The following is a 22,533-nucleotide window of genomic DNA, read 5'->3' as shown; positions in this document are numbered from 1 at the left end:
AATAAATAAATAAATAAATAAATAAATAAATAAATAAATAAATAAATGAAGTCAGTGTGGAGTTTCTGTTCCATTGCTTAACTGGAATGAAACAAGTGAATTCCCCATTCCTAAAATATAAATGTGACTTTATGTATGTATGTAAGTATGTATGTATGTATGTATGTATGTATTTACTTAAGTTATTTTGTTTTAAGAAATCTCAAGGCCCAATGTGCAGCTTGACCTCATGACCCAGAGATCAAGTTGCTGCTCGGGTGCCTAGCTGGCTCAGGAGGGGGAAGGCATGACTCTTTTTTTTTTTTTAATTAACCAACATATAATTACTTTTTGATGTGGTGTTCAATGATTCATAAGTTGCATATAACACCCAGTGCTCATCACAATATGTGCCCTCCTTAATACCCATAAGCAGTTACCCCACCCCTCCACCTGTAACCCTCATTTGTTTCCTGGAGTCCAGAGTCTCTCATGGTTTGTCTCCCTCTCTGATTTCTTCCAATTCAGTTTTCCTTCCCTTCTCCCATGGTCCTCCATGCTATTCCTTATGTTCCACATATGAGAGAAACCATGTGATAATTGTCTTTCTCTGCCTGACTTATTTCACTTAGCATAATGCCCTCCAGTTCCATCCATGTCAATGCAAATGGCAGGTATTCATCCCTTCTGATGGCTGAGTAATATTCCATTGTATATATCAACCACACCTTCTTTATCCCTTCATCTGTTGAAGGATATCTGGGGTCCTTTCACAGTTTGGCTATTGTGGACATTGCTGCTATGAACATTGGGGTGCATGTGCCCCTTCTTTTCACTACATCTGTATCTTTGGGGTAAATACCCAGCAGTGCAATTGCTGGGTCGTAAGGTAATTCTATTTTTAACATCTTGAGGAACATCCTTACTGTTTGCCGGAGTGGTTGTAAGAGCTTGCATTCCCACCAACAGTGTAGAGGGTTCCCCTTTCTCCATATCCTCGCCAACATTTATTGTTTCCTCTTGTTAATTTTAGCCATTTTAACTGGTGTACGGTGGTATCTCTTTGTGGTTTTGATTTGTATTTCCCTGATGACAAGTGATGTTGTGCATTTTTTTATGTGTCTGTTGGCTATTTGGATGTCTTCTTTGGAGAAATGTCTGTTCATGTCTTCCACCCATTTCTGGATTGGATTCTTTGTTTTTGTGTGTGTGTGTAGTTTGATAAGTTTTTATAGATCTTGGATACTAGACCTTTATCTGATATGTTAATTGCATATACATTCTCCCATTCTGTAGGTTGCCTTTTAGTTTTGTTGACTGTTTCCTTTGTTGTGCAAAAGCTTTTTATCTTGATGAAGTCCCAGTAGTTCATATTTGCTTTTGCTTCCCTTCCCTTTAGAGATGTGTCTAGCAACATGTTCCTGTAGCCAAGGTCACAGTTTGCTGCTTGTGTTCTCCTCTATGATACTGATGGATTCCTTTCTCACATTTAGGACTTTCATCCATAAAAATGAGTTTATCTTTGTGTATGGTGTAGAGAATGGTCCAGTTTCATTCTTCTGTATATGGATGTTAAATTTTCCCATAACCATTTATTGAAGAGACTGTCTTTTTTCCATTGGATATTCTTTCTTGCTTTGTTGAAGATTAGTTGAGTATAGAGTTGAAGGTCCATTTCTGGGGTTTCTATTCTGTTCCATTGATCTATGTGTCTACTTTTGTGCCAGTACCACACTGTCTTGATAATCACAGCTTTGTAATATAGCTTGAGTCTGACATTGTGATGCCACTAGGTTTGGTTTTCTTTTTTCTTTTTAATTTAATTTAATTTTATTAAGTTATGTTAGTCACCATATAATACATCATTGGATTTTGATGTAGTGATCCACGATTCATTGTTTTTGTATAACACCCAGTGTTCCATGTAATATGTGCCCTCCTTAATACCCATCACTGGGCTAACCTATCTCCCCATCCCCCTCCCCTCTAAAAGCCTCAGTTTGTTTCTCAGAGTCCATAGGCTCTCATGGTTCATCTCCCCCTCCGATTCCCCCCCCTTCATTTTTCCCTTCCTTCTCCTAATGTCATCCATGCTATTCCTTATGTTCCACAAATAAGTGAAACCTTATGATAATTGACTTTCTCTGCTTGACTTATTTCACTTAGCATAATCTCCTCCAGTCCCACCCATGTTGATGGAAGAGTTGGGTATTCATCCTTTCTGATGGCTGAGTAATATTCCATTGTATATATGGACCACATCTTCTTTATGTATTCATCTGTTGAAGGGCTTCTCATCTCTTTCCACAGTTTGGCTATTGTGGACATTGCTGCTCTGAACATTGGGGTACATATGGCCCTTCTTTTCACTACATCTGTGTCTTTGGGGTAAATACCCAGGAGTGCAATTGCTGGGTCATAGGGTAGCTCTATTTTTAAATTTTTGAGGAACCTCCACACTGTTTTCCAAAGTGGCTGTACCAACTTGCATTCCCACCAATAGTGTAAGAGGGTTCCCCTTTCTCCACATCCTTTCCAACATTTGTTGTTTCTTTCCCTGTCCATTTTTGCCATTCTAACTGGTGTAAGGTGGTATCTCAGTGTGGTTTTGATTTGGATTTCCCTGATTGGGATGGCTTTGAAGGTATAGATTGCTCTGGGTAGCATAGACATTTTAATAATGTTTATTCTTCGGATCCATGAACATGGGATGTTTTTCCATCTTTTTGTGTCTTCTTCAATTTCTTTCATGAGTGTTCTGTAGTTCCTAGAGTATAGATCCTTTACCTCTTTGTTTAGGTTTATTCCGAAGTATCTCATGGTTTTTGTTGGTATTTTAAATGGAATCATTTCTCTAATTTCTCATTCTACAGGTGCATTGTTAGTGTATAAGAAAGCAACTGATTTCTGTGCATTGATTTTGTATCCTGCCACATTACTGAATTGCTGTATGAGTTCCAGTAATTTGAGGGTGGAGTCTTTTGAGTTGTCCACATAAAGTATCATGTCATCTGCAAAGAGAGAGAGTTCGACTTCTTCTTTGCCAATTTGAATACCTTTTATTTCTTTTTGTTGTCTGATTTCTGTTGCTAGGACTTCTAGTACTATGTTGAACAATAGTGGCAAGAGTGGGCATCCTTGACGTGTTCCTGATCTTAAGGGAAAGGCTCTCAGCTTTTCCCCATTGAGGATGATATTCGCTGTGGGTTTTTCATAGATGGATTTTATGAACTTGAGGAATGTTCCCTCTATCACTATACTCTCAAGAGTTTTAATTAGGAAAGGGTGCTGTATTTTGTCAAGTGCTTTTTATGCATCAATTGAGAGGACCATATGGTTTTTCTTTCTCCTCTTATTAATGTGTTCTATCACATTGATTGATTTGTGAATGCTGAACCACACTTGCATCCCAGGGATAAATTCCACTTGGTCATGGTGGATGATCCTTCTAATGTATTGTTGGAGCCTATTAGCTCGGATTTTGTAGAGAATTTTGGAATCCATATTCATCAGGGATATCAGTCTGAAATTCTCCTTTTTGATGGGGTCTTTGCTGGTTTGGGGATTAAGGTCATGCTGGCCTCATAGAATGAGTCTGGAAGCTTTCCTTTTGTTTCTATATTTTGAAACAGCTTGGGGAGAATAGGTATTATTTCTTCATTGAATGTTTTGTCGAATTCCCCAGGGAATGCATCAGGCCCTGGACTCATGTTTTTTGGGAAGTTTTTGATCACTGCTTCAATCTCGTTACTGGTTATTGGCCTATTCAGGTTGTCAATTTCTTCCTGTTTCAGTCTTGGCAGTTTATAGGTTTCCAGGAAGGTGTCCATTTCTTCCAAGTTGCTCAATTTATTGGCATATAGTTGTTGATAATAATTCCTTTTTTTAAAAAAGATTTTATTTATTTATTCATGAGAGACAGAGGCAGAGGGAGAAGCAGGCTCCCTGTGGAGCAGACAGCCCGATGCGGGACTCGATCCGAGGACCCTGGGATCATGACCTGAGCTGAAGGCAGATGCTTAACCGACTGAGCCACCCAGGTATCCCTGTTGATAATAATTTCTACTAATTGTTTCTCTTTCCCTGTTGTTAATCGTGATCTCTCCCCTTTCATTCATAATTTTATTAATTTGGGTCTTTTCTCTTTTCTTTTGGATAAGTCTGGCCATTGGTTTATCGATCTTATTAATTCTTTCAAAGAGCCAGTTTAAATCTAGACTCATTGAATCTAGTTTCATTGATCTGCTCTACTATATTTCTGGTTTCTAATTCATTGATCTCTGCTCTAATCTTAATTATTTCTCTTCTAATGCATGGCTTAGGCATTGTTTGTTGCTTTTTTCTCTAGTTCTTTAAGGTGTAAAGTTAGTTGGTGAATTCGGGATTTTTCTATTTTTTTGAGTGAGGCTTGGATGGCCATGTATTTCCCCCTTAGGACTGCCTTTACAGTATCCCATAGGTTTTGGACCAATGTGTTTTTGTTCTCATTGGTTTCCATGAATTGTTTAAGTTCTTCTTTGATTTCCTGGTTGACCCAAACATTCTTGAGCAGAGTGGTCTTTAGCTTCCAAGTTTTTGAATTTCTTCTAAATTTTTTCTTGTGATTGACTTCCAGTTTTAAAGCATTATGGTCTGAGAATATGCAGGTAATAATCTCAATCTTTTGGTTTCTGTTGATACCCGATTCATGACCCAGTATGTGGTCTATTCTGGAGAAAGTTCCATGTGCACTCAAGAAGAATGAATATTCTGTTGTTTTAGGGTGGAATGTCTTATATATATTTATGAGGTCCATCTGGTCCAATGTATTATTCAAAGCTCTTGTTTCTTTGTTGATTTTCTGCTTGGATGATCTGTCTGTTGCTGAGAGTGGAGTATTGAGATCTACAATTAACGTATTATTATCAATTTGACTCTTTATTTTGGTTAACAGTTGGCTTATGTAGTTGGCTGCTCCCATGTTGGGGGTGTAGATATTTACAGTTGTTAGATCTTCTTGTTGGATAGACCCTTTAAAAATGGTATAGTGTCCTTCTGAGTCTCTAACTACAGTCTTTAGCTTAAAATATAATTTGTCTGATATAAGAATTGCTATCCCAGCTTTCTTTTGAGGTCCATTGGCATGGAAGATGGATCTCCATCCCTTCCCTTTCAGTCTGGATGTATCTTTAGGTTCAAAATGAGTCTCTTGTAGACAGCATATGGATGGGTTCTGTCTTTATCCAATCTGCAACCCTGTGTGGTTTCATGGGAGCATTTAGGCCATTCTCGTTGAGAGTGATTATTGAAAGATATGAATTTATTGTCATGTTGCTTGTGAAGACCTTGTTTCTATAGATTGTCTTTGTAAATTTCTGTTCTATATCACTCGTGGCATCTTTCTCCTTTTATAGAACCCCCCCTTAATATTTCTTGCAGGGCTGTCTTAGTGGTCACATATTCTTTCAGTTTCTGCGTGCCTTGGAAGCTCTGCATCTCTCCAACCATTCTAAATGACAGCCTTGCTGGATAAAGTATTCTTGGCTGCATGTTCTTCTTGTTTAGTGCCCTGAATATGTCTTGCCAGGCCTTTCTGGCTTGCCAGGTCTGTGGATAGGTCTGACGTTATTCTGATGTTCCTCCCTCTGTACGTAAGGAATCTCTTCCCCCTAACTACCCTTAATGTGGTTTTCTTGGGTCTAAAATTTCCACTATTTTCTATTACATGCTGGGGCTTTACCCTCTTTTCCTTGATCTTGGGAGGGGTCCCCTCTGCCTCTAGGACACAAATGTTTGTTTCATTCCCCAGATTAGGGAAGTTCTCAGCTATGATTTGCTCAAATACATCTAGTCTTCTCTCTCTCTTCTCCCCCTCAGGGTCACAATAATTCTGACATTGGAACATTTCATGGTGTCACTTATTTCTCTGATTCTATTTTCATGAATTTTGAGTTGTTTTTCCCTGGCCTCCTCTTTTTCCTTCTCTTCTTTTTATTTATTTATTTATTTTTTTACAGTTTTTTTTTTATTCTTATGTTAATCCCCATACATTACATCATTAGTTTTAGATGAAGTGTTCCATGATTCATTGTTTGTGCATAACACCCAGTGCTCCATGCAGAATGTGCCCTCCTCAATACCCACCACCAGGCTAACCCATCCTCCCACCCCCCTCCCATCTAGAACCCTCAGTTTGTTTTTCAGAGTCCATCGTCTCTCATGGTTCGTCTACCCCTCCAATTTCCCCTGCTTCATTCTTCCCCTCCCGCTACCTTCTTCTTCTTCTTTTTTTTCTTAACATATAACGCATTATTTGTTTCAGAGGTATAGATCTGAGATTCAACAGTCTTGCACAATTCACAGCGCTTACCAGAGCACATACCCTCCCCAGTGTCTATCACCCAGTCACCCCATCCCTCCCACCCCACCCCCCACTTCAGCAACCCTCAGTTTGTTTCCTCAGATTAAGAATTCCTCATATCAGTGAGATCATATGATACATGTCTATCTCTGTTTGACTTATTTCGCTCAACATAATACCCTCCAGTTCCATCCACGTCGTTGCAAATGGCAAGATCTCATTCCTTTTGATGGCTGCATAATATTCCATTGTGTATATATACCACCTCTTCTTTATCCATTCATCTGTTGATGGACATCTTGGCTCTTTCCACATTTTGGCTATTGTGGACATTGCTGCTATAAACATCGGGGTGCACGTACCCCTTCGGATCCCTACTTTTGTATCTTTGGGGTAAATACCCAGTAGTGCAATTGCTGGATCATATGGTAGCTCTATTTTCAACTTTTTGAGGAACCTCCATACAGTTTTCCAGAGTGGCTGCACCAGCTTGCATTCCCACCAACAGTGTAGCAGGGTTCCCCTTTCTCCGCATCCCCGCCAACATCTGTCGTTTCCTGACTTGTTAATTTTAGCCATTCTGACTGGTGTGAGGTGGTATCTCATTGAGGTTTTGATTTGGATTTCCCTGATGCCAAGCGATATTGAGCACTTTTTCAGGTGTCTGTTGGCCATTTGGATGTCTTCTTTGGAAAAATGTCTGTTCATGTCTTCTGCCCATTTCTTGATTGGATTCTTTGTTCTTTGGGTGTTGAGTTTGATGAGTTCTTTATAGATTTTGGATACTAGCCCTTTTTCTGATATGTCATTTGCAAATATCTTCTCCCATTCTGTCGGTTGTCTTTTGCGTTTGTTGACTGTTTCCTTTGCTTTGCAAAAGCTTTTTATCTTGATGAAGTCCCAATAGTTCATTTTTGCCCTTGCTTCCCTTGCCTTTGGTGATGTTTCTAGGACGAAGTTGCTTCGGCTGAGGTCAAAGAGGTTGCTGCCTGTGTTCTCCTTTAGGATTTTGATGGACTCCTGTCTCACATTGAGGTATTTCAACCATTTGGAGTCTATTTTTGTGTGTGGTGTAAGGAAATGGTCCAGTTTCATTCTTCTGCATGTGGCTATCCAATTTTCCCAACACCATTTGTTGAAGAGACTGTCTTTGTTCCATTGGACATTCTTTCCTGCTTTGTCAAAGATGAGTTGACCATAGAGTTGAGGGTCCATTTCTGGGCTCTCTATTCTGTTCCATTGATCTATGTGTCTGTTTTTGTGCCAGTACCATGCTGTCTTGATGATGACAGCTTTGTAATAGAGCTGGAAGTCCAGAATTGTGATGCCGCCGGTTTTGCTTTTCTTTTTCAACCTTCCTCTGGCTATGCAGGGTCTTTTCTGGTTCCATACAAATTTTAGGATTAGTTGTTCCATTTCTTTGAAAAAAGTGGATGGTATTTTGATGGGGATTGCATTGAATGTGTAGATGGCTCTAGGTAGCATTGACATCTTCACAATATTGTTCTTCCAATACATGAGCATGGAACGTTTTTCCATTTCTTTGTGTCTTCCTCAATTTCTTTCATGAGTATTTTATAGTTTTCTGAGTACAGATACTTTGTCTCTTTGGTTAGATTTATTCCTAGGTATCTTATGGTTTTGGGTGCAATTGTAAATGGGATCGACTCCTTAATTGCTCTTTCTTCTGTCTTGTTGTTGGTGTATAGGAATGCCACTGACTTCTGTGCATTGATTTTATATCCTGCCACTTTACTGAATTCCTGTATCAGTTCTAGCAGTTTTGGGGTGGAGTCTTTGGGGTTTTCCACATAAAGTATCATATCATCTGCAAAGAGTGAGAGTTTGACTTCTTCTTTGCCGATTCGGATGCCTTTTATTTCTTTTTGTTGTCTGATTGCTGTGGCTAGGACTTCCAATACTATGTTGAATAGCAGTGGTGATAGCGGACATCCCTGCCGTGTTCCTGACCTTAGGGGGAAAGCTCTCAGTTTTTCCCCATTGAGAATGATATTCGCTGTAGGTTTTTCATAGATGGCTTTTATGATATTGAGGTATGTACCCTCTATGCCTATACTCTGAAGAGTTTTGATCAAGAAAGGATGCTGTACTTTGTCAAAAGCTTTTTCTGCATCTATTGAGAGGATCATGTGATTCTTGTTCTTTCTTTTGTTAATGTATTGTATCACATTGATTGATTTGCAGATGTTGAACCAACCTTGCAGCCCAGGGATAAATCCCACTTGGTCATGGTGAATAATCCTTTTAATGTACTGTTGGATCCTATTGGCTAGTATTTTGGTGAGAATTTTTGCATCCATGTTCATCAGGGATATTGGTCTGTAATTCTCCTTTTTGATGGGGTCTTTGTCTGGTTTTGGGATCAAGGTAATGCTGGCCTCATAAAATGAGTTTGGAAGTTTTCCTTCCATTTCTATTTTTTGGAACAGTTTCAGAAGAATAGGTATTAATTCTTCTTGAAATGTTTGGTAGAATTCCCCTGGGAAGCCATCTGGCCCTGGGCTTTTGTTTGTTGGGAGATTTTTGATGACTGCTTCAATTTCCTTAGTGGTTATAGGTCTGTTCAGGTTTTCTATTTCATCCTGGTTCCGTTTTGGTAGTTGATACATCTCTAGGAATGCATCCATTTCTTCCAGGTTATCTAATTTGCTGGCATAGAGTTGCTCATAATATGTTCTTATAATTGTTTGTATTTCTTTGGTGTTGGTTGTGATCTCTCCTCTTTCATTCATGATTTTGTTGATTTGGGTCATTTCTCTTTTCTTTTGGATACGTCTGGCCAGGGGTTTATCAATCTTGTTAATTCTTTGAAAGAACCAGCTCCTAGTTTCGTTGATCTGTTCTACTGTTCTTTTAGTTTCTATTTCATTGATTTCTGCTCTGATCTTTATTATTTCTCTTCTCCTGCTGGGTTTAGGCTTTATTTGCTGTTCTTTCTCCAGCTCCTTTAGGTGTTGGGTTAGGTTGTGTACTTGAGACCTTTCTTGCTTCTTGAGAAAGGCTTGTATTGCTATATACTTTCCTCTTAGGACTGCCTTTGCTGCATCCCAAAGATTTTGAATAGTTGTGTTTTCATTTTCATTGGTTTCCATGTATTTTTTTAATTCTTCTTTAATTTCCTGGTTGACCCATTCATTCTTCAGTAGGATGCTCTTTAGCCTCCATGTATTTGAGTTCTTTCCAAGTTTCTTCTTGTGATTGAGTTCTAGTTTCAAAGCATTGTGGTCTGAAAATAGGCAGGGAATGATTCCAATCTTTTGGTACTGGTTGAGACCTGATTTATGACCTAGGATGTGATCTATTCTGGAGAATGTTCCATGGGGACTAGAGAAGAATGTGTATTGTGTTGCTTTGGGGTGGAATGTTCTGAATATGTCTGTGAAGTCCATTTGGTCCAGTGTATCATTTAAAGTCTTTATTTCCTTGTTGATCTTTTGCTTAGATGATCTGTCCATTTCAGTGAGGGGGGTGTTAAAGTCCCCCACTATTATTGTATTGTTGTTGATGTGTTTCTTTGCTTTTGTTATTAATTGCCTTATATAATTGGCTGCTCCCATGTTATGGGCATAGATATTTACAATTGTTAGATCTTCTTGTTGGATAGATCCTTTAAGTAGGATATAATGTTCTTCCTCATCTCTTATTACAGTCTTTGGTTTAAAATCTAATTTGTCTGATATAAGGATTGCCACCCCAGCTTTCTTTTGGTGTCCATTAGCATGGTAAATGGTTTTCCACCCCCTCATTTTCCATCTGGGGGTGTCTTTGGTTCTAAAATGAGTCTCTTGCAGACAGCATATCGATGGGTCTTGTTTTTTAATCCAGTCTGATAGCCTGTGTCTTTTGATTGGGGCATTGAGCCCATTTACATTCAGGGTAACTATTGAAAGATATGAATTTAGTGCCATTGTATTGCCTGTGAGGTGACTGTTACCGTATATTGTCTGTGTTCCTTTCTGGTCTATGTTGCTTTTAGGCTCTCTCTTTGCTTAGAGGACCCCTTTCAAGATTTTCTGTAGGACTGGTTTTGTGTTTGCAAATTCCTTTAGTTTTTGTTTGTCCTAGAAGCTTTTTATCTCTCCTTCAATTTTCAATGACAGCCTAGCTGGATAGAGTATTCTTGGCTGCATATTTGTCTCATTTAGTGCTCTGAATATATCCTGCCAGTCCTTTCTGGCCTGCCAGGTCTCTGTGGATAGGTCTGTTGCCAATCTAATGTTTCTACCCTTGTCGGTTACATATCTCTTCTCCCGAGCTGCTTTCAGGATTTTCTCTTTGTCTATGAGACTCATAAGTTTTACTATTAGATGTTGGGGTGTTGCCATATTTTTATTGATTTTGATAGGGGTTCTCTGTGCTTCCTGGATTTTCACGCCTGTTTCCTTCCCCAAATTAGGGAAGTTCTCTGCTATAATTTGCTCCATTATACCTTCTGCCCCTCTCTCTCTTTCTTCTTCCTCTGGGATGCCAATTACTCTAATGTTGTTTTGTCTTATGGTATCACTTATCTTTCGAATTCTGCCCTCGTGATCCAGTAGTTGTTTATCTCTCTTTTCTCAGCTTCTTTATTTTCCATCATTTCATCTTCTATATTACTGATTCTCTCTTCTGCCTCATTTATTCTAGCAGTTAGCGCCCCCATTTTTGATTGCAGCTCATTAATAGCCTTTTTGATTTCTACTTGGTTGGATTTTAGTTCTTTTACCTCTCCAGAAAGGGTTTCTCTAATAACTTCCATATTTTTTTCAAGCCCAGCTAGTATCTTTAAAGTGATGATTCTGAACTCTAGATCTGACATCGTACTAATATCCGTATTGAGTAGGTCCCTGGCAGTCGGTACTACTTCTTGTTCTTTTTGTTGAGGTGATTTTTTCCGTCTTGTCATTTTGTGCAGAGGAGAATAGATTAATGAGAGAACAGAATGCTAGCAGAGTAACAACGTCCCCAGAAAATATACTCTAAACAAATCAGAAAAGACCTTCCAGAAAGTGGTCGCTTTTCTGATGAGGGACTTGTTGCTCTTCTTTTCGTCAATCTCCTGTTGAGTTCGTAGGTGTTCAGAATGGTTTGATCTCTATCCAGCTGAATTCCTGAGAGGAGTCGAAATCCAGGTCTCCTACTCCTCCGCCATCTTGCTCCGCCCCCCTTTTTCCTTCTCTTCTATCAATTGGTCTTCTAGATCACTAATTTGTTCTTCTGCCTCGCTTACCCTAGCTGTTAGATTATCTAGATTAGATTGGATCTCATTGATAGCATTTTAAAATTCTGCCTGGTCAACTTTCAATTTGCCCTTAGAGACTCTATGTTGCCATTAATTGATTTCTCCATCCTAGCTATTGTCTTCACACCTGCTACCCTGAATTCCATTTCCGACATCTTGGTTATATCTGTATCCATTTGTAAATCTGTGGCAGAAGTCACAGTCTCTGAGCCTTTCCTATTTTGGGGGTTCCTCCTCCTAGTCATTCTGTTGAGTGATGGTTGAGGGAATGTATAGAGTCCAAATTATTGATCAGAACCCAAGCAAGATGCACCTGTTTTATAGGGAGCTTAGGGTTGCCAGCCTCTTGTTCTCCCAGCTTGTCTTCTGAGGGAGGGGCCTGCTGCACTGTTAATTAGGCAACCCTGCTTGGGCAGAGTTGTCCTGCCCCCTGTGGTGGGGGATGGGCTAAGTGAAAACCGTTTTTGGGGGGCTTTTGTTCTCTGGTGTCTTTCCCTGGTTGCTTTCTGCTTCTCTTCGGAGAGTCAGAGCAGAAGAGACTGTTTCCAACCCTCTGCCTCAGAGCAGAGAGATTGCAGTCTGTTCTTCAGTGAGCTCTCCAGGCCACACTATCTCCATTTCTCTCTGTGCTGCTATAAACTGCAGCGTCCTGGGTTGTGCACCCCTCAGCTGCATTCCCAGTCCTTGCCTCCAGGTTGGACATGTCTCTGCCCTTTGTGCTTCTAAAACCGCCAGCTGCCACCAGTTCACATGAACAGCACTGCCTCTCCAGGTTTCAATCTAGAGGGCTGCCCTAAAGTCCTTTCCCCATTGCTACCACTCTGCGAGTCTGTGCCCAGTCCCCAGTGCAGGAGGTTTTTGCACTCCTGTGTTATTTCACCTTCCTGGTGCCAGCGCTTATGGCAGGTCCCTCCCCCTTCCATTTATCTTTGAATATCTGCCCACAGAATCATGGCTCCCCGCTTCATACGTCGAAACCAACCACCTGCGATTTTCTGTTTGTAGAGATCCAGATCTATCTTCTTACATCTCAGGCTGATTTCGTGGGTGTTCAGAGTGGTCTGGTATATATCCAGCTCAATTCTGGGGACCAGTTGGAATAGGGTCCCCTCCTCCTGTGCCATCTTTTCCTCCTCCCTAGCCTTGGTTTTCTTTTTCAACTTTCCTCTGGCTATTCAAGTCTTTTCTGATTCCATACAAATTTTAGGATTATTTGTTCCAGCTCTGTGAAAAATGTCAGTGGTTTTTGATAGGGAATGTGTTCAAAGTGTAGGTTGCTCTGGGCAGCACAGTCATTTTAACAATGTTTATTCTTCCAATCCATGAACATGGAATGCTTTTCCATCTGTTTTTGTCTTCCTCAATTTTTTTCTTAAGTGTTCTGTAGTTTTGTGAGTACAGATCCTTTACATTTTTGGTAAGGTTTGTTTTTAGTTATCTTATGGTTTTTGGTGCAATTGTAAATGGGATAAACTCCTTAATTTCTTCTGTCTCATAGCTTGTATATAGAAATGCAACTGATTTGTATCCTGCCACATTGCTGAATTGCTGTATGGGTTCTAGCAATTTTGGGGTGGAGATTTGAGATTTTTCTAATTTTTTGAGAGAGGCTATTATTGCAATGTACTTCCCTCTTAGGACCACCTTTGCTGTATCCCAAAGGTTTTGAATAGCTATGTTTTCATTTCCATTACTTTCTATGAATTTTGTTAATTCTTCTTTAATATCCTGGTTGACCCATTCATTCTTTAGTAGGATGATTTTTAACCTCCAAGTGTTTGAGTTCCTTCCAAATTTCCTCTCGTAATTGAATTCCAGTTTCAAAGCATTGCACTCTAAAGATATTCAGGGAATAATCCCAAAATTTTGGTATCAGTTGAGACCTGATTTGTGACCCAGTATGTGATCTATCCTGGAGAAAGTTCTATGTGCACTCAAGAAGAAAGCTTTAGGATGGAATACTCTAAATGTATCTGTGAAGTCCATCTTATCCAGTGTTTCATTCAAAGCACTTTTTTCCTTGTTGTTCTACTTAGATGATCTGTTGTGAGTGGCGTGTTGAAGTCTCCTACTATTATTGTATTATTATCAATGTGTCTCTTTACCTGATTATTAATTGGTTTATATAATTGGCTTCTCCCAAATTAGAAGCATAAATATTTATAATTTATGCTTCTATATAATTTAAAGATCTAATTATAATTAAATCTTCTTGTTGGGTAGACCCTTTAAGTATGAAATTGTGTCCCTCTTCATCTCTTACTAAAGTCTTTGGTTTAAAATCTAATTTGTCTGATATAAGAATTGCTACCCCAGCTTTCTTTTGAGTTCCATTAACATGATAAATGGTTCTCCATCCCCTCACTTTCAATCTGGAGGCATCTTTATGTCTAAGGTGAGTCTCTTATAGATAGCATGTGGATAGGTCTTGCTTTTTTTCCAATCTAATACCCCGTGTCTTTTGATTTAGCCCATTTACATTCAGAGTAACTATAAGATATTAATTTAGTGCTATTGTATTACCTGTAAAGTCCCTGTTTCTGTAGATTGTCTCTGTTTCTTTCTGGTTTATGTTACTTTTGGGCTGTCTGCTTACAGGATCCCCCTTAATATTTCTTGTAGGGCTGGCTTGGTGGTCACATATTCTTTCAGTTTCTGTCTGTCCTGGAAGCTCTTTACCTCTCCTTCCATTATGAATGACAGCCTTCCTGGATAAAGTATTCTTGGCTGCATGTTTTTTTCTCATTTAGTACCCTGAATATATCATTCCAGCCCTTTCTGAACTGCCAAGTCTTTGTGGATAGGTCCAATATCAGTCTGATATTCCTACCCCTCTAGGTTAGGAACCTCTTGTATCAAGCTGCTAACAGGATTTTCTCTTTATTTGCAAGCTTCCCTATTATATGTTGGGGTGTTGATCTATTTTTATTGATTTTGAGAGGGGTCCTCTCTACCTCTTGAACATGAATGTCTGTTTCCTTCCCCAGATCTGGGTAGTTCTCAGCTCTGATTTGCTCAACTATACCTTCTGGCACTTTCTCTCTTTTTTCTCCCTCAGGCACTCCAATAATTCTGATATTATTTCATTTTATGGCATTGCTGTTTTCTCGAAGCCTCCCCTCATGGTTCATTAGTTGTTTTTCTCTCTTTTCCTCAGCTTCCTTCCTTTCCATCAACTCGTCTTCTATGTCACTTACCCTCTCTTCTGCCTCATTTACCCTAGCTGTTAGAGCATCCAATTTAGACTGTATCTCAGTTACAGCATTTTAAATTGCAGTCCAATTAGATCTCATCTCTGCTCTAAGAGATTCTCTAGTGTCTTTTATGCTTTCTTCAAGCCCAGTTAGTAACTTTATAGCTATTATCCTGAATTCCATCACCAATGTTTTACTTATATCCATATCGATTAGATCTGTGGCAGAGGACATTACCTCTGGTTCCTTCTTTTGTTGTGAATTCCTCCTTCTGTCATTTTGCCCAGAAAAGAGTGGATGAACGATTGAGCACTATCAAAAATATCAAGCTTTGTGATGAGCACTGGGTGTGATACACAACTAATGAATCATTGAACACTACATCAAAAACTAATGATGTACTATATTTTGGCTAACTGCACATAATAAAAAAAAATATCAAGCAGGACCCAAGCGAAATATGCACTAGACAAATCCTAAGAGGTCAGACACAAGAAAAGAAAAAGAAAAGAAAGAGAAAAAGCAGAAACAGAGGGAAAAAAAGAGAAAGATTAAAAAAAAAAAAGCATGGGGGAGAGAGAATATAATCTCACAGGGTGGACAAAACAGGGGATCTACTTGGTCCTGGATGTATTTTGGTCTGTATTAGAAGATACTAAATCCCAAAATTGTAAAGAAAGGGTAACTTAATATAAACTTATATATATGTGTATACACACAGACACACGCACAAATAAAATTGAATAGAGTGAAAGGAAGCCAAAAATGAAGAACATATCTATAAAATATAAAAGTAAAATATGAAAGTTAAAAAAAGGACTTAAAAGTAAAGAGTTGATAAAATAAGAAACTAGTTGAAAAGGGAAAAAAGAAAAAAAGTAAATGGAAAATTTTAAATTGAAAGATAAATGAATCCTGAGAAAAAAACCTCAAATTCTATATACTATTTTCCCCTAAAGCTGGATTTTTACAGTCCTGTGTGTTCCATAAACTTGCTGTTCACATTTTCTTTTGGTCTTCTTGGGGAGGGGTCTGCTGTGCTGATTCTCAGGTGTCTTTCCCTGGGCAGAGTTGCACCACCCCTTGCCAGGGTGCTGAGCTCAGTGTAAGCTGTTTTAGTGGGGCTTTTGTTCCCTGAACACTTTCTGGGCCTCTTTAGAGGATCAAAATAAAAATGGCTATGCCCCAATCTCCAGCCCCTCCAGCCCCTCCAGACCAGATTGTGGTCCCCTCTCTTCAGTAAACCCTCAGGGATAAGCCATCTTCACTTTTGTGCATGGCAAACTCTGCAAACTCCTGCAGTGCATGCCCACATGATCCTCTCCCAGGGAAGGCAGAGGCTTGCCTGTTACTGTCTGTTACAGGGCCCCCACTGTGAGAGCTGTCCCCTGGTCGTGTGTGCACCTGTTCCACCCCTTCCTGGGGAAGGCGGAGGGTCCCCACATTCCTGTACTTTGCAGGGCTACGTACTGGGAGAGTGGTCACCACATCCAGCTGTGGTTCATAGTTTATGACCAACTGAGCTGAGAGCACCCTCCCAGGATTTCTGTCCATAACCAGATTCCCCACTCCAGTGCTTGGGAACTCTACTACCTCAGGTACCCCTGTTCTTTCTGTGATTCTTGGGATCCTGAGAACATACTGCCCTACCTAGAATTCTTCCCCATTTCACCACCTGAGCATCTGGGAGGCAGGGATGTCTCTCACTGAAGCAGATTTCTAAGGGTTCCAAATTTGCCTTCCCGGGCTATATCACTTTCCGGCAGTCGGCTTATTGAGGATCCCTCCCCCTGCCATCTGTCTTCTGATACATCCCCTCAGAATCACTTCTCCACATATCCTACCTTGCAAAATGTGGTTGCTTTTCTACTTCTAAAGTTCCAGATACTCTTTTCTTACATCTCAGGTTGAATTCATGGGTGTTCAGAATGATTAGATAGTTATATGGCTAAATTCAAGGGACCAGGTTAAATGAGGTCCCCTACTCTTCTGCCAGCTTGCCTCTTCATCAATGTCATTATATATCAAGAAAGTTCTTAAAAGAAAAGAAAATCTGTTATAACTACTCAATGAATTCAGCAGGATATAAAGTCAATATACAAAAATTGGTTGCATTAGTATACACTAATCACAAACTCTCAGAAAGAGAATTAAGAAAATATTCCCATTTAGAACTGCATCAACAAGAATAAAATACTTAAGAATAATTTTAAACAAGAAGGCAAAACACCCATACACTGAAAACTATAAGACATTGCTGAAAGTAATTGAAGTTGTTACAAATGCATGGAAAGATATTCCATGCTCATTGATTGGAAGAATTAATACTGTTAAAATGTCCATACTACCCAAAGCAATGTGTGGAGTCAGTGTAATCCCTGTCAAAATTCCAATGGCATTTTTTACAAAAATAGAACAAACACACCTACAAATTTTATGGAATCACAAAGACCCTGAATAGCCAAAGCAATCATGAGAAAGGAGAGCAAAACTGCAGGCATAATGTGTCCTATTTTCAAACTATATTACAAAGCTATGGTAACAAAAACATGATATTGGCATAAAAAAACAAAACAAAACAAAAAACAAACAAACAAAAAAACAGATTAGTGGAACAGAGAGCCCAGAAATAAACCCACAGATATGTGGTTAATTAGTTTATGACAAACTGGGATGCTTGGGTGGCTCAGTCATTAAAGTGTTTGCCTTCAGCTCAGGTCATGATCCCAGGGTCCTTGGGATCAAGCCCCACATTGTGCTCCCTGCTCAGCGGGAAGCCTGCTTCTCCCTCTTCCACTCCTCCTGCTTGTGTTCCCTCTCTAGCTGTGTCTCTCTCTGTCAAATAAATAAATAAAATCTTTTTAAAAAATTAGCTTATGACAAAGGAGGCAAGATATACAATAAGGAAAGAATAGTCTCTTCAATAAATGGTGTTGGGTAAACTGGACAGCCACATACAAAGGAATGAAACCAGACCATTATCTTATACCATAGGCAAAAATTAACTCAAAATGCATTACAGACATGAATGTAAGACCTGAAGCCATAAAACTCCTAGAAGAAATATAATGGTCTTGGCAACGATTTTTTAGGATTTGAGACCAAAAGCAAGGGAACAAAAGCAAAAATACACAGGGTATTTTTGAGCTGTCAAACTAAAAACTTCTGCCTGGCAAAGGAAACCATCAACAAAATGAAAAGGCCATCTCCTGAATGGTAGAGAATATTTACAAATCATATATCTGATAAGGGGAAATATTCCAAATATATAAAGTACTCATACAATTCAATAGCAACAAACAAACAAACAATCTGATTAAACAATGGACAGAGGGTCTGAATTTTTCCAATGAAGACATACAGATGGCCAACAGGTCCATGAAAAGATGCTCAACATCACTACTCACCAGGAAAATGCACATCAGAACTACAATGAGATATCACCTCATGACTCTTGGAATGGTCAGTATCAAAAAGGCAAGAAACAACAAGTGTTGGTGGGATGTGGAGAAAAGGGAGCCCTGTGCACTGATGGTGGGGATGTAAATTGGGGCAACTGCTGTGGAAAACAGTGTGAGGTCCCTTGAGACATTAAAAATAGATATGCTTTAATTCCATTTCTGAGCATTTATCTGAAGAAAACAAAAACACAAATTTGAAAAGATATAAACACCTACATTTCACTGCAGCATAATTACAAAAGCTAAGACATGGAAACAACCTAGATGTTCATCAATGGATGAATGGATAAAGAAAGTGTGTTGTACCAGGTGATGTATAGAAGTGTTGAATCACCATATTGTACACCTGAAAATAACATAACACCAAATGTTAACTGTACTGGAATTAAAATAAAATAAACCAGAAATTGTCATATATCTATATAAGTCTAGGGATAGGAAGTCTAGGGAAATTATACTAGTATATATATATATAGAGAGAGAGAGAGAGAGAGAGAGAGAGATAATGGAATGTATTCAGCATAAAAATGAATGACGTTTTGGCATTTGTGATAGCATGGATGGAGCTGGAGGGCATTATGCTCAGTGAAATAAGTCAGACAGAGGAAGATAAATACCAAATGATCCCACTTATATGTGGAATCTTAAATACAAGAAAAAAACCAAACCAAGCATGTGGATATTCAGAACATATTGGTAGAAGCCTGAGCTAGGGGGTGGGGAGCGGGTGAAATGTGTTAAAGTGTCAAAAGGTAAAAATTTCCAGTTATAAAATGAATAAGTCATGGGGATGTCATGTCCAGCATGGTGACTCTATCTAACAAAACTGTATTGTAGATTTGAAAATAGCTAGGAGAGGGGATCTTGACAATTGTCATCATGAAAGAAAGTTTGTAACTGTATATTGTGATGGATGTTAACTGAACTTGTTTTGATCACTTTGCAGTACATACAAATATCAAATCTTTCCATTGTACACCTGAAATTAATGCAGTGTTATGTCAGTTATATGTTAACAATGTCAACAAAAACAAAATAATGACAAGGAACAGTTCATCCATAATATTGGCTCAGGCCTGAGTCCCAAGTATCTTGGGCCCAGGTGAGTGTCGCAGGCATTCTTAGCCCATAGCATCTCTATCCATAGGCTGAGGCTTAAAGGTGATGATGATAAAGTCTGTATCATCCACAAGAGCAGTTAAGGAGTAAAATAGAATGACAACAGGGCCAAGTGAAAACTGTGATTTCATATTTTCCTCTATGATGAAATTATATAAATGGCCTTAGATGCCGAGTGTAGTTTTATCTATCTGAGTAATACAATTATGTTTATTCCTTCAGGAGGTCTAGGGAAATTTTACTTGGCATTGTATATGTAATTTGAAAAGAAATCATATTTATGAAATCAAGGTGGTCCTGTAAATGATATGGTGGTTTTCAAATATTTCTGTTCCAAGGTTGGGAAGAACTGTGGGAACGTATGAACATGGATAAAGGGAAAAACTGTATGTATATCAGACAGAGCAGAAAGCTTAGAAAATGGAGTTTTCTGAAATTGTAAACAGAAGTTGAATTCTAAGAAATGGAAATTTGTGGAAATACATAGGATCAAATTCTATTTCATGATGAACAAAAATTGTGACTTTGAGCCCTGCAATTAGGGCACTTCTTCACCACCAGGAGGACACTTGTCCCTTTTATAGCTGCTATCCTGAAGCATCTCATTAGAGTCTCCTTTATGTCTCTGTTCCTCAGGCTGTAGATGAAGGGGTTCAGCATGTGTTCACCATGTACATCACTGAGGCCACTGCACTTGCGTGGGAGCTCTGGGTAACAAGCAGAGCTAAGGTACACTCCCAGGACTGTACAATAAAATAAACAACTGAGAGGTGAGATGCACAGGTGGAAAATGCTTTATACTTGCCCTGAGCTGATGAGATTCTATATATGGAGGAAATAATCTTAGAGTATGAGTAAAGGATCCCAGCAAGGGGACCACCAGCAAACAACACAGTTGAAACATATATCACTGTGTCATTAAGAAAGGTATCCGAACAGGCAAGTTGGATCATCTGACGGAGTTCACAGAAAAAGTGGGGGATTTCCACATCTGACAGAAGGAAAGCCACAACACCATTAAGCTTTGTAATAAGGAATTGAGGACACTCATGATCCAGGACACCAAAACCAACAGTCCACAGAGCAGGGTGTTCATGATGACTGTGTAGTGCAGGGGGTAACAGATGGCCACAAACTGGTCATAGGCCATCACGGCCATGAGAAAGATGTCCCAGCCTGCAAAGAATGTGGAAAAACAGATCTGGCTGATGCATCCTGTATAGGTTATAACTTTGCTGTGTTGGTATATTCACCAACATCTTTGAGATGATGGCGGAGGTGAAACAGATGTCTACAAAGGACAGGTTGTCAAGGAAGAAGTACATGGGGGTGTGGAGGTGGGAGTCCGAAATGATGGCCAGGATGATGAGCAGGTTCCCAAACACAGTGATCAGGTACATGGAGTGGAAAAGCCCAAATATGAGGGGTTGCAGTTCTGGTTCATTTGATAATCCCAGAAGAAGAAATCCTGAAATGTGGGGATCATTGCCTGGTCCCATGTGGTTGTTGTAATGACTATGAATTAGGAGAAAAATGATTATTTTTAACACAAATGGGCATTATTATTATGGCAGAAATGTTATAATTAAAATGACATGGTGGGGGGGAAGCAGGCATAAAAGAAATTGGATAGGGTGTATTCTTTCCTGGGAGTTCGGGAAGACCTAAACAGAAGGTGAAATTTGCAGAGAGGCCACAGAGGAGACTCCACAGAAGACACAAGGTCATTTGGTGACTTCTGTGCCCTGTTGGAGAAAGAGCCAGTGCAAAGGCCCTGAGAAGGTACTCTCATTTGGATATCCAGTACTCAAATGGAGCCAGTGTGGTCAGGAGACCAACAAGAGAGAGAGTGATGAGAAGTGGTGTCAGGGAAGGTTGAGGAACGAGGTGGCCTCCCCATGGCAGATGAGACCTTGATACACAAGGAGTCCTTCATTCACATGATGTTCCTTGCACATCAATAAAAATGGATCCCTTCCTTATTTCCATGTGTTAGTTTACATCCTGGAGTCTCTATTTTAATGGGCCCATATTGACACACTGCAGACTCCTGGGGCCATGTGACTACCAGGCACTTCTCACCCACAGCTACAATATTTAGGAAAGAAATGATACTAGTTAAGCTCTAGACATCAAATTATCATTACCCTCACAAATATAGAAAAGTACCCAAATTCCAGGTGGTAAGACTCCCATGAACATGTAATATGGTGCTCAATTTTAATGTGACCATTTTGTCCTGTATTTAGAGAAGTATAAAAAACTAAAAGGAGACAGAGAAAAGGAAGAGGGGGAAGGATGGACAAATAAGCCCAAGTGAGCCCTAAGAGATCATGATGATGAGAAAGTTTCCCTGCTTCTGGCTGCATTCCAACACTAGGTATATCCCCTTCATGCCCAGAATAACTAATAAAACAGCAAGAAGCAATTTCTCCAAAAGAGAAAAGAGTGATATGTTTATAAGATACCTTAATGCATGAACATCCACTAGAAATATGAGCAAAAGGAACAAATAGAGAGGAAATACACAACATACAAAAATAGGGGAGTTTTATCAAGATGAAATTGTAAAAGACTTTTCTAAATGATATTAAATACAAAATTTTGGAATCAGTGAATGAGCTTTGAACCTTCGATCTACCACACTTTAGCCGTTTGAATTTGGGAAGACAACCAATTCATTTTAGAATGTTATTCTCACCGGAATAGTGGTCTTCCTAAGGTCATCAACAGATTGAGTCCATATATGTAAAAAGTTGAGCATAGTTCCTTCCTGTTAGTATATGAGTGGTTATTCTCTTTGTTCAGGCATCTTTGTATGTGTGTGTACATACATGTGTATTTGTGTGTTTGCATGTGCATACATGCTTGATATAATGTAAACTCATGCTTACTGTGGACAATAAAAAAATTGGAATCCACTGCAGTAAAGGAAAATAATGGTTTTAATAGGAGGCCAGTGCCTGCTAATGTGGGAAAAAGAGTATGAATGAAGAGTCCATCAGAAGACCAGGTTGCAGAGGGAAAAGGCAGTCAGTATGGGTGCTGATGTTACATCAGAGGCCAGAGAGCCCATGCAGACTGCTCCACTGGCCTCCTCATGGGGTCCAACTCAGGCCCCTGATTTAATTGTCATTCCTGTCCCTTTGCCCTGTTTATTTGACCACACTTGTTTTTATGTGGCCCGAGAGTGGATAA

At 39.4% G+C, this 22,533-nt stretch overlaps 1 pseudogene; it reads right to left on the bottom strand.

Moving 5' to 3' along the window:
* LOC110574534 overlaps positions 1-20,735 on the bottom strand; it is a 25,255-nt pseudogene extending 4,520 nt beyond the window's left edge.
* Positions 20,736-22,533: the final 1,798 nt, after the last annotated feature.

The sequence above is a fragment of the Neomonachus schauinslandi genome, chromosome 1 (assembly GCF_002201575.2).
Source record: "Neomonachus schauinslandi chromosome 1, ASM220157v2, whole genome shotgun sequence".
Taxonomy (NCBI): domain Eukaryota; kingdom Metazoa; phylum Chordata; class Mammalia; order Carnivora; family Phocidae; genus Neomonachus; species Neomonachus schauinslandi.
Note: the sequence above shows the minus strand (reverse complement) of the source record. Positions and strands in the feature narration are given on the sequence as shown.